The 17,247-nt window shown below is 40.6% G+C and overlaps 1 protein-coding gene and 1 long non-coding RNA gene across 16 annotated transcripts in view; one reads left to right on the forward strand and one right to left on the reverse strand.

Annotated features, from left to right (window-relative positions):
- The window catches only part of FHIT (fragile histidine triad diadenosine triphosphatase), a 1,383,460-nt gene that overhangs the window by 33,963 nt on the left and 1,332,250 nt on the right, over positions 1–17,247 (forward strand). For all 14 annotated transcript variants that reach the window (XM_077858253.1, XM_077858255.1, XM_077858259.1 and 11 more), the window contains exon 2: positions 1,601–1,649. The gene's annotated coding sequence lies outside the window, so the exon portion shown is untranslated. The remainder of the gene's footprint in view (positions 1–1,600; positions 1,650–17,247) is intronic.
- The window catches only part of LOC144289826 (uncharacterized), a 41,218-nt gene continuing 38,762 nt past the window's right edge, over positions 14,792–17,247 (reverse strand). For both annotated transcript variants that reach the window (XR_013357802.1, XR_013357801.1), the window contains exon 5: positions 14,792–14,986. This is a non-coding gene — a long non-coding RNA (uncharacterized LOC144289826). The remainder of the gene's footprint in view (positions 14,987–17,247) is intronic.

The following is a 17,247-nucleotide window of genomic DNA, read 5'->3' on the forward strand; positions in this document are numbered from 1 at the left end:
GTTCTTCGGTAAGGGCTAAAGGAGGTATATAGGATATTGAAGGAAAGGAAGAAAAAACCATGGGAAAACCATGGATTAGTTGGCCATTCCCAACCACTGCACCTTTAGGAGATGTGAGGACCTAGCCAAGAATGACAGAAAGAGGAATATTCCAATTGTATTTGACCATGTGGAATCACCCTCTGGGTAATGATGTACTGATAGAGAATGTTATATCAGCCCCTTGAAATATCATTACTACAGTAGTCCCCTGCTTATCGACTAAGGTTACATTCTGACGCCTTCAGTGGATGGCTGAAACTGAATGGTACTGAGCCTTGTTTATACTATATACATATATGTAACTATGATAAATTTAGTGTATAAGTTAGGCACAGTAAGAAATTAACACAATAACTACTAATAAGTTAGAACAATATTCTATAATAAGTTATGTGGAGAATGTGGTCTTTCTTTTTGTTTTTAAAGATTTATTTATTTATTTATTCATTTATTCATGAGAAACAGAGAGGGAGAGAGAGAGAGAGAGAGGCAGAGACACAGGCAGAGGGAGAAGCAGGCTCCATGCAGGGAGCCCGACATGGGACTGGATCCCAGGTCTCCAGGATCAGGCTCTGGGCTGAAGGCGGTGCTAAACCGCTGAGCCACCCAGGCTGCCCTGTGGTCTTTCTTAGAATATCTCACTGTGCTGTATTCACCCTTCTTCATGTGATGATGTGAAATGATAAAATGCCTATGTGATGAGACGAAGTGAGGTGAATGATGTAGGCATGACAAGTAGCCTTAGGCTACTATTGACCTTCTGACAGTTTGTCAGAAGGAGGATCATCTGCTGCAGACCACCATTGACTATCAGTAACTGAAACCATGGAAAGCAAAACCTCCAATAAGGGGGGGGCGGATCTCCTGCATTGCTTAACAACTCTCATTTACCACATCTCTTGCTGTGTTGACCAATGTATGCTGAGTACATGGTATTTTTTGATCACAGGGAGCTTAATTTAACATGTCAAATTTTGATTTGAAATATCAAGTGGGGCTTCCTCGGCTTTGTGAGTTTCTACCTAGGTTAAAGGAACTGTACCTGTTATCTTGCATCTTTGTACTCATGGGCACAAGTGGTGAGGTCTGGATTGGAAGGACCAGGGGCCTCATATCAATGGAACAGGCTCTCCCATGGAAAACATTTTCAGAGAAATGGAAATAGAGTACGCAAGAAAGATGACAATGGAAAAAGTAAGAAAATAAAATGCTGGGTCAGGTTGAGTGTGCTGTGTAACGTTTAACTTTATTTTCATCTCTACACTTTAGAAGCCATTCTCATTCTGTTCAGGAGTTCACTCCCAAGAAGATTTGACTGTTGGTCTGACTGGCTTGTGTGACTTAATTCTGGCCAGAAGTGTGCGCTGTTTTCATTTGATGACAGTCTTTTATTGGCCTTTTGTTAGTGGAGTATGAAGCATGGGTTTTATCAATGGCTTATTTGGCCAGTGTCACCACATATGATGGCATATGGAAATTCTACTTAGAGGCACAGAGAGAAAACGTTTGGTGTTTTACTCGCAGATAACTCCCTGCTTTCGTTTTTATCTCTTTGTAGCTTTGAAGCTCAGCAAAGAAGGAAAATCCATTGAGAACAGTCTGTAAAGGTAAGTGTATTTATTACATGGCCTTGACAAACATTGCCTTTACAACATTGATTTTTCTTTTATTCAGAGATTTAAACACTTGGATTAAAGATATAGCTGACAGGACAACTTCCTTAACCACCTGCTTGTCCTCCCTCTTAGGCAAAAGTGCTGAGCAATAGTTAGCAGAGAGCAGGAAGAAATAAAATGATGTGCTGAGGGTAGCCAAATGCAATTGTATGCTTGCTGACTTTTGCTTTCTTCTCAGCAGTTAAGACATTCCAATGGAGCTAAGTTTACTAAGATTAATGCTAGCTGGAAAAAGAATGCACTCGTACTGCTTCTAGTCGATGGTTAAATAAAACCAGCTGGCCAAATAAAGCATTTAAACTAAAATGCAGAGTGGCATTTGAATTGGGTTGGATGAAATTTATCATGAAAGTCAGTTGTGCAGTTGTGTGGAGGAGCTAGTTTTGTAGAAAGGAGCAAGCCAGCCAGTTTGGTGTAGCTAATTTCATTCAGCCCAGTCTCTGTGGAATCTAAGTGAGTTACAGGAAATGAACTTCCAAGTTCGAAGCAATGGGAAAAGTACCTATCAGCTTTCTGTGAAACATTGCAATCGCGTTGGTTTTACATGGAAAAATGTAATTGTTTCCTCTTTGCTAGGTATATTTATAAGCATACCACTGTACAGCATTGTTCTTTGATTCATTGTTTAATTTCTGTTCTGCATGAAGTATTTTAATTTAAAGAATTCATTCTGGGAAATTATAGGGCTGCAGTTTCATCAAGAGTCTTTGGTGGCCAGGGTGAAATATGCCATAATTTTACATTTGTTTTCATCATCAATTATGTTTTTGACAATTTTAGGTTTTTTTCCTGTCATTTTTATTACAGCAATCATGACCGTGACCACTTTAGTTAAAGTTGAAAAGCCATTTTGATTTACCTTCTATTTTAAGTTATTCCTAAACTTTATGAAAAATCTACTTCTGAGGCTGAATTTTTAATGTTTGTTTCGAGGGTGAAAAAGAATTTTACAAAGGAAATTGGAGAAAGCCTCTTTTGAATGATCAAAACATGAGCTATAAAAACACCATTTTGAGGATTTGCTTTGGGATGACTAAACTGTGGTGCATGAAGTCTGGTTGGCGTGGAACTTTCTCTAATGGTTTTCAGCCATATAACTTCCACATCCCTGGACCACTGAGCCATATCTTGGAATAAAGCAGTACTTGATAGCTTCTTAGAAGTAAATTCTCATAAATTATTGGAGTTGGTGATAATGTGGCAATCTTCAGAACTTTGCAATCTTTAGGTATGGTTACGGTGCTCCCATTTTTCTTAGAGACTGTTTTTCACATGGTACTCCATTTCCTCTGCTCTCAGTGAAATTCCTTTGTTAAATTGGTATTTGATCAGACATGGATTTAGTCTTTGGTTGGCTTCTATCAGCTGTTGGACCATGGACACATTATTTACTCCCTCTGCATCTCAGTTTCATAGTTTGTGAAATGGAGATAATAATATTGTTTTTCTCATAAGGTTGTAGTGGAGGTTAAATGAATTATTATTAGGTATTAAGGGCTTGGTCGGAACAGGTCCTGGCCTGTAACAGATACTCAGGAGATGTTAGTTGCTGCTGCTCTTGTTAATACTACCGTCATCATCATTATCATCAGATCAGCATCCTTCTGAATTTATTTGTTAGACATTTTGAGAAGTCTGTGCTTTTTGGAAGCTTCAGGCTAATGTTTTCAAAATGAGGATGTCAGTACTAAAAAAGGAGATATTCTACTTTGTTTTTAGGAATGAGAGGAAAAACTTACTTTCACGTAAAGTGAGAAGGGGGCCTCTGGATGTCAAATTTGTCATGTTGAAGTTTTGTAGGCATCAGGGTAAACACTTTTCCTTGGCTGTGTGTAGGCAATTACTAATTAATCTAGTCTTAAGAAATTAGCGATCTAAGTCTTGGCAAGTGTAGAGGAACTTCTCCCTCTTCCCCTTGCTTTCCCTGTCTTCTGTTTTCTCTTCCTAACAGCACCTTGATTTTATTTTGAGGTGGTTCTAACAGTGGAGCTGTAACCGGGGGCCTCACCCAGGGGCCTACACTCAGCCTAGGGATGTATGATCACTAGCTTGGTTAAGTGGGTGTGCATGTGCAATCTGAATCTTGAGCTGGGGGATTCTCCTTTCTTTCAGTGGGCATTCTGCTCTGAAAATACCTACTCTGAAACCACCTTAGCAGTCCCCATCTCCTAGTCTCTATGTCTGTCTTGGCAACTGATGATTACTAAGCCTTATTTTCCAATCTACTGTAGATTCACTGAGCCCATAGTTTCCTTCCAGTGATCTTCCTCAAATTAGCCAACTGGCTTCAGTTGGTTGTAATCACAGAAGCCTAAGTGGTAGAGTAGTTTATACATTAGGGAGCTAGGTCTGGGATAAACGGGATGTGTTTGGAGGTTTACAATCAAAATACTATTCATTACTTTCTTCCATCATGTGTAAGCACCTGAACACTTTGCAGTAGATTATAAAAGGTGTAGAGATCTCAATTTCTATTTCAAAAATGGGCCATTTTGCTGGACTTCACACTGTGAAGTCACTTCTGGCTGCTTCTCTCAGCTCTCAAAGGATGTGTGTGTATGTGGGGGTAGAGCTGGAAATAGCAAGAGGAGCAGAGAGGTCTTTCCTCCAGTTTTGGGGGCCCTGGTCTCTCTGTGGTCTGGGGGTTGTGAAGGAACTGTGATTTCCTTCTACTTACTCCAGCCTCCCCAAACAAAACTCATTACATACTTTTCTACTTTCCCCTGAATTTTTATTCCTCTTTTGAACACTTGCCTTGCCCTACTGAACACCTTCTTGTCAACGATGTGTAAAATGTGATTGAAAACTCAATTATTTTGGTCTCTGGCACTGCTTGTGGTTTTTCGAGAACGAAATGGGCAAGTTTGCTCTGTTTCCCCTTGTGTCTTGTTTGTTGACTACTTCTGCGTTCTGTGCAGTGCCTAGAACAAAGTCGGTTAATGATTTTTTCCACAGGAACATCAATTTTGCACTCCTACTGTGAATAAGTAGCATTGCTGCCTTATATGGTAGAAAGAGCCTTAGCTGAAATGTTAAGGAACATGCCTTCCAGTTTGGGCTCTGTTTTTGGTAACTTTATGATTCTGGGCAAAATATCTTAACTTTTCTTAAGGTCTCTGGTTCCTCACCGATGAAACCAGGATAACCCTTGCTCTATCTACTCCATAGAGATGTTTTGAGGTTGACATAAAGATAATGTATGTGAAAGTGTTTAGCCACTTGTCAAGTGCTGCATAACATCAGTGCATGATGGTGATGATGCCATTTATGTTAACCAGGTGGAAAAATGAAGGTATCTTTTTAAATTTTTTTGTAAGGTTGGGTAGAAAAGGGACATAAATTTAAATACAAAAGTAAGGGATGCCTGGGTAGCTCAGAGGTTAAGCGTCTGCCTTCAGTTCAGTGCGTGATCCTGGGGTCCTGGGATCAAGTCCGACATCGGGCTCCCTGTATAGAGTCGGCTTCTCCCTCTGCCTCTTCTTCTCCTCCCTCCCTCTGTCTCTGTCTCTCTGTGTCTCTCATGAATAAATAAATAAAATCTTAAAAAAAATAAAAACAAAAATAAAACTCTGCTTAGTGCTTGTGCTGGATATTCTTTGTGCCTCCAGCTCCTTGCTCCTCTGAAAGGCTCTGTGCCCCAGGAGGCTAACCCCTACTGTCAGCATTCCTTGGTCTTCTTTGCTCTCTGGCTTTCTGTTGAATTAGCCAATGGAAGGCACTGGGTTAAAATCCATGAATGTGATTTTGGAAAATTATTCCTTACTTTCCTTGCAGCAGTGCAGTTGGCAGCAGCTCTGTCCCTCTAAGGAAGGCCACGGTTCCTGCTGTGGGCCTTTCTTTTGCAGCTAGAACTCTTTCCACTCTCTGAGGGCTGCACCATCCCTTTTCCACTTCAAGTCTGAAGTGGCAGCAGGTTTATTTGTGCTCTTTGGTACTGAACTGTCCCTTCTGGCTTCCCTTAACCTTGCCCACACCTTTTGTTAAATCCATCCCAGATATCCCAGATATCAGAGCTGCTGTCTCTTTCCTGATGTGACCTTGATTGCAGAGAGGAACTTCTTTCTTTGTATTTATTTCTGCCATTCTCAGTTCAATTCAACAAATGTCTACTTAGGACTTACTGTGTGCCAGGGACATAGTAAATGGTTATTGTAAACTTTAAAGAACTGGACATTTTGGTGGTACACTTGGAAGGATTATATCAATCAGGTTTTTAAAAAGCAAGTTTTGGTAAACTGAAAACCTTATAGTAACCCTAGTATGTAAAGACATCCAATATTACACGTTACAAATTATCTTTTAAAATTCACTTTTATTTTTATCAAAGCAACCTATCTACATCAATTTTAGCAATATTTTTTGATACTCCCCATTCTTACCACTTTTAGTCCCCTCAGCCCCCTAAACATAATTATATCACAATTTTTATTTGAATCAATATGTAGTATTTACATTATCATGTTGGTCTGGTTGGTAATGTGTTCTTTAACATGTAACTTTTGGTCTTCCTTAGAAGAATTAACATATGCTTTCAAAATTTGCTCACTTTCCTAGGCATCTATTTTAGGAGGTGTAGGTAGTCATAGCATTTCCATTTTAGATGTATAAATGAGATTTGAGACTTAAGTATTTTGCCCAGAATCATACAGCTAGTAAGTGTCAGAATTGGGGTTCAGCACCAGCCAGCCCATCTACAAAGCCTGCATTCTTAATCTTGACATTGTTTACTAACACTGTCACTTCAGTTGTTATCCTAATGGCTATGTTAAAACAAAACAAAACTTGAGGTCTCTCAGATTCAGAATCAGTAGATCTGAGATAGGGACCAAGAATCTGTAGTTCAGAAAGCTCCACAGGTGATTCCATTGATCAGCAGGGTTTGAGAACTTCTGTTCTATATCCTATCATTTCTGTAATCACCGTCCTCAACATCATCACCACTACCATCATCACCACTACTACCTCCATCAGCGGCAGCAAATGACAGTCTTGTGCTTTTAGTAGCTAAGTAGAAATCCTGGTGTTTGGTAAAGCAGCTGCTTTTTGACCTGCTAGGTGAGATCACACTGGTGGGTGATTCAGGTAATAATTTATCTGGCCATTTTTAAGTTTGACCAGTGCTTTGGGAAGAAATGTGCCCCACAGATGTAGACAAGGGTATTTTTTCACCTCGGTTGTTACTTTATCTGGTAAAAAAGCAATAAGAACCTTGTCTCTGTACTCAGCCTTGACCTCATAGGGACTCTTTTTTTTTTTTTTTTTTTCTCTGAGTCCCCTAAAATGACATCTAGGGGGAATACAAAGCTCAAGTAAAAGAGAAACTTTGATGTCTTTGTTCTATTTGATTTCTACCCCCCCTTCCTCCCATGCTTGTGGCATTTCTTGTTTATCAGGCAGGAGAGAAGCAGTAAAATTTGGCCTGGGGTTTTCTCATCCCTAGGTGTGAAATTATTTCAGAACTATAATAATAATACTTTGCATTTCTATAGTCCTTTTATTTGAAGATCTAAAAGTATTCTGTTGGTGTTAATAGAGCTTCCTAGCACCCTCTGAAGTAGGTAAGTATTATTAGAGAAGATTTCCTCCAAGAACATTTTCACTTCATATCCCATGTGTGACTTGAAAATGCTTTTGTATTATTTGGGAATCTCAACTACTTAAAGTGCCATGCATATAGGGCACTTGTTTGCTTTATATTCAGTCATCATTAATTCCCAGCCATTGAGGGAAATAGAGTCTGGCTTCCCATGAATAGGTGTGGTATTTATTTAGTGAGAAATGAAATAAAAGCATTTTGTTATTGCTTTTTATTTGAATGTTTTTTGAAAATACTCAGTAATGTTCACCAGCTATGGAACTGTCTATCTTACAGCTAATTTTCCTTTTTTTAAGTAGCAAGACTTGTGGGAATATGTTGATAACCAGTGGGAGTTTGACTTGGTAATGTGTCCTTTGGGAGCTCATGACATGTCAAGCCAATTAAAAATACAAACTGAGTTTGCATTCTTATTTAAAGGTTTAATTTTGAAAAATTGCTTTGAATGTTGCATACCTGAATTTTAATCATACATTCATGCCTACTTGGTTTTTTTTTTTTTTTCCTCAAAATGTTGGGAACTTTCAGTGGTGTTGGGAGTGTCATTGATGCAGAAGTGCTGCATGTCTGCCATAGCACATGTGGAGGAGCAAAAATTTCCTCCTTCAAGAACCTTCTAGCTGGGCTAAGAATCAAATTGACATGAGACAGATTAATAGGAGAGAAACACATTTGATTTCATACATATGGAGAGTCCACATACACATTGAAATTCCAAAGATAGGCAAAATGAGGTATAGGTGTCATTCTGAATTAAGAAGAGGGTAGAGGTTGGGACTTTATTTTTTTTAAAAGATTTTATTTATTCATGAGAGACACACAGAGAGAGGCAAAGACATAGGCAAAGGGAGAAGTAGGTTCCCTGTGGGGAACTTGATGTAGGACTCTATCCCAGGACCCCTGGATCATGCCCTGAGCTGAAGGCAGATGCTCAACCACTGAGCCACCCAGGTATCCCACGTTTGGGACTTTAAAGGGAAGGACTGTAATTCACAGGAAGATGAAAAAGAGTAAATATTAGGTAAACAAGTGTTTGCTGGATCTCTCAAATGGTGGGTCAAAGAGAGGACTTTCATGAAACAGGCTTTGCTATCTAGGTTCCTCCCTATCTACCAGGTAAAGAGCTTTATCTCAAATCTGCTGGGTTTCATTGCTCTTTAACTGAAAATAATTATCATGTCAAAGTGGCCTATCTTGGGGCTGCCTTGGCTTCTCCACAGAACATTCAGGAAAGGCCCTCTGTTCCTTAGTCTATGCTGGTCACTCTAGAAAGTTCCTTGTCCATGCAGTGTTGGGTGGCCCTGCTGTGTCTTTCCAAAGGAGGTTGGGCTCTTTTTGATTTCAGGGACTCAGTATTCATTTTCCCAGCATCTCCTTACCATCCCCATCAAATGTCCTGTGACTTCCTTGGAGATCTGCCTGGGAAACTGAGTGCTAGCCTCCACTACTTTCAGGACCTAGAAAATCTCCAGTTTCTCTTCAATAGTATTCCACCTAAACAAGGTGAAAGGAGACAGAACAGTTTTGAATAACACAATTCAAATTTGTTTTTATCCCTGTCATTTTTGCTGGTGTCTAGCATATATCCTTCCATGAAAGAAAAATCCTTAGTGGAGACCAGATTTTTGGGGGGATGATTAGAGATGGCCTTCTAGTACTTTCTGCATTTGGACAAAGGGAATGCAAACTCTCTCAAAGTAATTGAGATAAGAAAGGGGATATATGGAGGGATAATAAAATGTACAGCTTCATATCCTTAAAATATGCTGCCCATCAATGAGACGAGGTGATGGATCAGTGTTTGTGGTGTGTTTTATGACCTTCAGGATGGAGAGAGCATCAGATGATCACGTGTTTAATTCTTTCCGTGGCATTTCATTGTCTTCTCTTTCGGGAAAAATTCCCCTAAGGCCCATCATCTGTAGATTTGGAGGAATGTGGGCAGAACCATGAATCTTTGCACCATTTTCTCCTGAGTCTTTTGCTCAGGAGGTCACATAAATTTGTTGCTAATTATGTGAAGATAGATTTAAAAGTGAAAATGCTTTTGGCTGTAAATAATCAGAAAGTCAACTTGAAATGGTTTAAACAATAAGGGAATTAAAAAAAAAAAAAGCTTCCAACCCTCTCCATGTCTACCTGCTGAGCCCCATGGATGTCATGATTGATGGGAAGGCATTACAGAACGTGGGCTCTGAATGTCTGGAATCCAATCTCAATCCACTTTTTCCTGGTGCCAAGCGACTGGGGACCCACCAGGGTGCCTTTGATGGTTGTCACTGTGCAGCAATGAGAGGATTTTGAGCACTAAGTTGTTGACAGATTGCTAAGTATTGTCAATTATTTTGTGAATTTCTCTACCAACTTCCATTTGAATGCAAAATAGAAGCCATCAGAATAAGGCAAATGAATTATCTCAAGGAACAAGATATCCCAAGGGGGCAGCTCTAGGTTGTGTTAATTTGGTGGCTCAACAATGTCATTTAAGTCTTCATTTCTTGTTTTTTTCCTCTGCCATCTTCACTGTTTTGACTTGGTCCTCAGACTGGCTGCCTTAATGGTTCTAAGGTGGCTGTTAAATTCTGGAGTGTCACCTGGACATATGGTAGCATCCATTGGTATAGGAGACATTTATTCTTTGTATTCCTTTTTAAAAACAAAGGACCTTTCCTGTAACCCATCTAGGAGGCTTCTTGTTAGGTTACATTGGCTGATTACAGCCATGTACTCCTTCCTAAATCAGACACTGGCACATTGGATGAGATTACCTTGTTTGGCTTGGATTGGTGCTCTCCAATTTTAATTTATTCTTGTCAGGGTACACCTAGAAAATGATAACATTTGGTCAGCATGTTTGTTAAACAGATGAGGCTGCTTATATCTGGACGTGGCTGGTGGGTGGGTGGGTGTGAGTGTGTGTTGGTTTTCTTGACCCTGTTCTGCCCAGCTGCCTTAGGGGCTAAAGAGATGATATCTGAGCAGCTGCAACCCATTCTCTGCTTTAAACTAATCAGGATTTACCCCTGAGCTGAGGTTAATCTCATTTTCCCTGGGTACATGGCTTTGTGGAGGGAGGACACTCCAATATAATTGAGGTTTTATGGAACGCCTGGGTAGCTCAGCGAATGAGCATCTGCCTTTGGCTCAGGGTGTGATCCTGGAGTCCCAGGATCGAGTCCTACATCAGGCTTCCTGGATGGAGCCTGCTTCTCCTTCTATGTCTCTGCCTCCCTCTCTCTGTGTCTCTCGTGAATAAATAAGATTTTTTTAAAAATGAGGTTTTACTTTCAAGGCAGAAGAAGGGATGGCTGTTGGGTGATATGCTGTGTAGATATTTCTTGTCTTTGTATATACAGCTAATATCCTTCTTTGGATCATTAGTTCTTTATGGAGAAAGGACCACGTTTTGCAAATGTTAAGTGCCCAATGATTATTTGTATATTGAACGAATGAATATGTACTCATGTATTTGACTAACTGATGTTTTCAACATCACTGACCTCCTGAAATGTGCCAGGAGGTTAAGAAACATGGGCCCAACTGAGATTTTACATCTAGGGAGGGAGACAGGTCACAAATAATACATATATAAGTAAAAGTGAAGTCTTATTGCAATAGGAGGCAAAACAGAGCAGACCTCTTCATACTTGGTGGTCTGAGAGGGCTTGAGTTTATGACATTTTAGTTGAGATATGAAAGAAGGACCAGGCTGTGGGTAGGAATCAGCCATGCAGAATGGGGAAAGAGGGTTCATAGTTTTGACCCTTCTACCTACGTCTTGGTTCAGAATCATTTGTTCTTAAGAAACAAACAAAACAAAACAGCAACAAAAACAACAAAAGATAGGGCATTTGCTCTAATACCACCAGCTAGCTTACGGATTTGAGGGCAGGTTGGCCTGAGGGCTTCTGAGGCATTGGACTGGGAAGTGGTTAACCCTCTAGAGCAAGTGCAGTGAGTGGATGAGCCACACTGACTCTCAGTGGCTCCATCCTAAAGCACAGTGACGGTACATCCTCTCCCACTGCTTCTCCCTGCATACTGGCTGTTCTGTTCTGTGTAGCCAGGTTCACCCTGACTATTCCTGCTGCTCCCTCTGTCCTTTTTAAGGGGTGGCTAGAGACTGACAGGAATGACTCCCGTTCCTATTTCCTAGGGGCAAGTATCTGAATAGCTTGATCTAGGTCAGGTGCTCACACTTGCTGGAGTCCGCTGTGGTCTGGGCCCAGGGTCTGGCTGGCTGGCTGCCTACTTAATTCTAGTTAATCCCTCTCAGCAGGATTGGGAGAGTTTCTCTGGTGAGGTGCAGTATAGGGCAGGTGGATGGGTTTAAAACTCCTCTGTTTTTCAGGTTCTCCAACTTAAACAACACTGGGAGGGTCCCAGTGACATAAATAATTTAATTATTACCTAAGTTCCTTCGCTGAGTACTGATGTTTGCTGCCGGGTACAGCATACAGGAGGTACTTACGAAGTAGGTAGTGATGGTGATAATAGTAAAGTGGACCATGAGATAGGTGGTACTGCTTTCTTAAGGGTGCAGGTCAATCGTATTATTTTGATGGAAATACTTGTTTGCAGATGAGAAACTCTGGTAAACGCCAGTCTGTATCTTTAAACCACTTTATAATCCCTTCGTTCGTATTACAAAAATAATACCCTTGCATTTAAGTTTATTTGGGAAATGGATCAGCACAAGAGAACAAAGTAGAAATTGCTCAAGATCCCACTGCCCAGACACAACCTCCTATGGCATTTTGGGGTCGTTCTTTCTGTTCAGTTTTCTGTGAGGATATGTATTTTTAAAAATGGCATGTGCTGGTTTTTCCATTTAAAAATGTTAAGTAAATAATTGCTTTTTAAATTTGCATTGTGAGCATTAAAAATCCTTCTACCACACCCCTATTGAGAGCGGCACTGTATGTGTCACAGGGAAGGAGCCTACGGAAGCCCACATACAGATTGGGAAATCCCATCTGTCACTGAATGCGGCCTCGGACTGGGGCGGATTGGAATGCTGACCTCGAGGTTGTGTGGCAGTGCAGATACTGCAGGGTGATTGCTGAAGCTGGTCAGAAATTAAGTTTACCTGATTATGATCACTCTTGGTTGGGGGGGGGGGGCGCCACTTTCCTGAGGGTGATTTACATGAAGCTCATTTTCCGATTTGCAAGGAGGAAGGCTCAGTTTGAGCATCCCTGTAAGGAAAATAATCAGCATCCCCCTCAGGGTTCCAGGAAGCTTCTTTGCCACTCTGGTCAGGGTGGCCCCTGCAGACTGCACTTGCTTCTCCCGATAAAGCAAATGCAAGCATGCCAAATTGCTTTGCTCCAGCTTAACCCTACTCCAGAATGAATCCATAAATGCTACAAAAGGGAAGCTTATGAACATATGCTACACAGAACTCAGAAAGCGTCCTGCCTACTTAATCCTTTTCCTACTTCAGGGGAAGAAAAAAGTTCTGTTTATACTTGAACTGAGAATTGAGGGATCACAAAAATGAAGATTGGATGCCTTGCTAGAAATCACCAGTTGTGTTTTCTCATTTCCCTTAGAGCCATGGGTTGATTTTTCAATACAGCAGTGTCAGTGGGGAAATGTGCCGCTCTTTCTAGAGGTTTTAGATTCACTCCCAATTATGTGACTGTGTCTAAATGACTTTTGAGGAAATGCAAGTTCGCCTTGTTTAAACACAGAGTGTGCATTACAGTGGATTTTGAGGACTGGAGGCCATCTCTCCATGTCATTATCTCTCCACCCTCTCCCCCACCCCCAAGACTCCCCATTTAGATTATTGCAGATGGTAAAAAGCACTTCTCCACTTCATGGTCTCGGACAGAGAGTTGCATGAAATTGCACTATATGTATACTAGCTCGGAGGTTCAGGGACACGCCCTGGCACTTAGCATGCATATTCATCCTTCTGCTGCAAGATGATTCCCCTGCAAAACAGTTCATCTTTTTTCTTGCTGGCATATTTGCTTGCAGACACCCACAGAAGCTTTCTGGCAAGCTTTCTGATCCTGAAGCAACTCAGATATTTTGATCCTGCTCTGCTTGCAATGGGCCTCCCCACACTGGAGCTCTGGAGGACTCTAGCAGGTCTAGCTTCAGTCTCTTTCCATCTCAGGGAAGTGGATGCTATGTTTTTGCCTGTGTCTTATTTAATGTATGTCTGTATCTTCCAGCTCTCTTGGGCTAGAGGTCTACAGGGCCATTCGGTTTGACACCAAAGGCACTATCTGTGTATAGCCAGTCATAATGAATAACTGTAAACATGATTAGATGCCAGCCCAAAGGGGGTGTTAGCCAAGAGGTGTGTGAATCTGCTTGGAGGGGCAACAGCTGAGATGTCAGAGTAGTTTACCATCTCCTGGGTAGAGGCATTAGGAGAGTGTTTTCTGTCTGAAAAATATTACAGGCATCAGATCCTAAACTTCCCCTCCTGTGGCTGCAGGTACTCAACTTTTTGATTTAGAAATGAGGAGTGCTGTATAAGTATTGCAAGCACAGGAGATTCAGAGCAAAAAATAAATTAAAAAATGCAGGGGGCTTCATGATGGGAGTGAATTGTGGCCATCCTCAACCCAGGATGCATTTGGTAAGATGCATTTATGAAGACCTATTTATGCCACTAGGACCTGCTAATCTGCCCCTTTTTTTTCTGTGAACACCAAAACCATCATATTCTGATACTGTGTTAAATAACAAAAATTCAATCGAGTAAATAAAAACAATCTAATTGGCTTTATTATACCATTCATGAATTGGGCAGCCTCCCAACTAGCAAGGGAGGAGAGCTCTAAAGGGCTACGGAGAAGGAAGGGTTTTTAAAGGTAGGAGGGTGGGGAAAGGAAGTCCTTAGCAAAGAATTTTTTGTTTTAGGCAAGGTTGCCCTCCTAAGGGGAATGGAAGGAGCTTCTCAGTAAACTTTCTAGTGCTGACCAGGAAATTCCCATGTTGAGTGGGTAAAGGTTATATTCTTTGGAGGTTGAAACTGCAGTTAGATTAGGTATTAAGTCATGGTTTACTGACTTGGGGCATTAACCTAAGTGATGCCATTTGGGGCATGTGGTTTTCTTTATAACACTGGGAAACCAGGGAGATGTCAGGACAGTGAATGAAAGCATGTGGGTGTTAAACTGTAACAACAAAACAAACCTATGCCATTGATACTTACTGTGGTATTGTGATCTGGTTCAAATTGTGTAGCCAGCATCTTTTTAGTTTATGATATATTCTAGGCAATATGGTAGTCATTTTTCTTTAATTCTCTCATTTAGGGACACCTGGGTGGCTCAGTGGTTGAGCCTCTGCCTTTGGCCCAGGGTGTGATCCTGGGATCTGGGATTGAGTCCCATATCAGGTTCCTTGCAGGGAACCTGCTTCTCCCTCAGCCTATGTCTCTGCCTCTCTCTCTCTCTCTGTGTCTCCCATGAATAAATAAATAAAATCTTTAAGAAAAAAAATTATCTCATTTATTTTTTTAAAAAAATTTTTATTTAAATTCAGTTTGCCAACATAGAGTATAACCCCCAGTGCTCGTTTCCTTTATTCTTTATCGCAACTCATGGGGCAGATATTTTTCTTCAGAAGTTAGCAGGTGAGGGAAGGAAGTTCCGAGAAGTTAACTAACTGTACCAAGGTTGCACAGCTTGTAAGAAGGAGGCACCTGAAAAGAGAGAATGTAGCAGATCTTTATTCGGCTAGGGCAAAGAAGAGGAACTTATTTCTCTGGCATACTGATGGGAGTTTTTCTATGTTCCTTGATAATTTTGGACAGGTTAGGTAATCTGAGGGCCATGCCTTAGGCCTGTGGGTGCTCCTCTCTGCAAAGCTGATTTATTTTCATACATTCATTCATTTATGCTTGATGCATTCAGATTCACACACTTGCTTTTTCTATAAATTAGTCACCTGTTTTGCTGAGAGCTAGGTGTTAAGAGCAATGGAAAGATGCTCTGAGAACTGAGATTCTGATTGGAGAGAAGGTAGCCAAGGGAGAGCTAGAACATACGGCACTTTGTGGTAAATATGGCAAAGAAGCAGCAGAATTCAGGAGCTTGTTCCAGGAGTTATTGGGGTGACCTCTAGGTAATGTGTCTCCTCCTATTGGGATCCCCTGTTAGTATTCCAGAAATTTGGTCTCAGCACAGGGACTGACATTTGTTCTGCACTGTCAGCCACAATGAAGAGACCTATTAACAGTGTGCGATTTCTTTGTGATGGGTAATTTGTGAGCTCAGACATGTAAAAGAGATGGTGCATAGAAGTGGAGAAAGGCCTTCATATCAACCAGTACAGCAGACTTTCTCTATGACACATATGCAGGGACAGCCCCAGATACAAATGATTATGCAGTGGGCACCCACCTGCTCCTTGGCACCCTTATTTCTCAACCTGTGACATGTACCCCATACCACCCCAAGCATGCAGCCTTCACACCTGCTTCTTCAGGTTCTCAGGCCCTTCCTATTCTTTTTGGTGGTCTTTCCTTTAATCAGAGCATAAGATGGAGGAGTGTTGAGAATTTGGATATCACTCATTTAGTATTCTTTAGTGTGAATTTAGACCAACAATTTATTACAGTATTTCATGTGGCACATGACATGTTACATAATACATGAATGGACCCTTTTTTTGGGGTAGTCATTCATTTTTTTAAAGTTTCTTTCTATTTATGGTGAGTGATATTGGCTGGATACAAATTATAGTGTATATTTACAGTGGCAATATAAAATTGTCTTTCCAAAAATTTAGGTTAGCAAAATTGAGTTGATTAAAAGAAAAATATTGAATTAATGCTAGATCATATGTTCATAAATATAAGAATCATGAAAGGAGTACGTGAATTACTGAAGTTTTAGAACAATTTCCCTGGGTGTATTTGCATTTAAAACTTTGGTCTTTAACTGGGGAATACTGTACTTTGTCTCATAGGAAGAGAATTTAATTGATCAGGATGGAAAGAGTTCCTCTGCGATTGTATTTCCTAGGCAGCCACCTGGTTCACCCTAGAGGATTATGATTTGCCAGTGTTAGAGATGTCTTGTGTCATAGATGGCTCATGTCACACCTTTTCTTTTAGTTAATGGTTATACTTTAGAGGAAGCGATTGTTCCTTTGTAGTACCCAATTTGCTTCAACTATGAGGCATGTGGCCACGGGGTTTTTCCTTAAATGCTCATGTGAGCATGGACTAATGCTGGTTAGAATATGTAAAGTAGACGTGGTATCTAAAGCAGCCAGAATGAACAGTAGTGACCACCTAACCATACAATTATGTACCAGAAATACAATAGAATAAATGGAATATTTATTTCATGTACCAAAAATAGCACCTGAATCTACTTTTGCACCATTTTAAACAAGGGACAGGAAAAATTGTCAAAACAAAGAGAGATTTTCCTCTGAAATAGTAATTAGGGTAGGACAGAGAATAAGCTACTGCAATTTTGTGGGCTTGATGTGTCAGAATTCAGGGGCTTTTGGCGGGTTTTTTGGTCTTTGAATAGGTCTGTCTTGAGGCAGAGCCAAGAGAGGGGACCCAGGGGAATAAGAACAGTCTGTGCTGGTGGAATGAAATTGAATTTGCTTATAATGTGCACATGACAGGCCAAGTGACATCTTGGGCTTCTTTCTAGCTTGTGATTTGGATTATTTTCCCCCCTGTCCTCCAATTTATTTGTTCAGTTGGGTGCTTTGTGGAAGTACTAGAAGGAATACTTACTCCTAAAGGTCTATTTTAACATCATTTTCTAAATGCACTGGAGAGGCTGTAACTACACAATGTTTGTAAAGACAAACATTGGTGTTTCTATAGTATATATCTGTTTATTAGTAAGAGCCTCCTAATGGTTAATGAGCAAGAGATAGAAAAGAAAAAGTGAATGGTAAATAGTATAACTATTACTATTGTTGGTTATTACTTGG

Source organism: Canis aureus, chromosome 19 (assembly GCF_053574225.1).
Source record: "Canis aureus isolate CA01 chromosome 19, VMU_Caureus_v.1.0, whole genome shotgun sequence".
Taxonomy (NCBI): domain Eukaryota; kingdom Metazoa; phylum Chordata; class Mammalia; order Carnivora; family Canidae; genus Canis; species Canis aureus.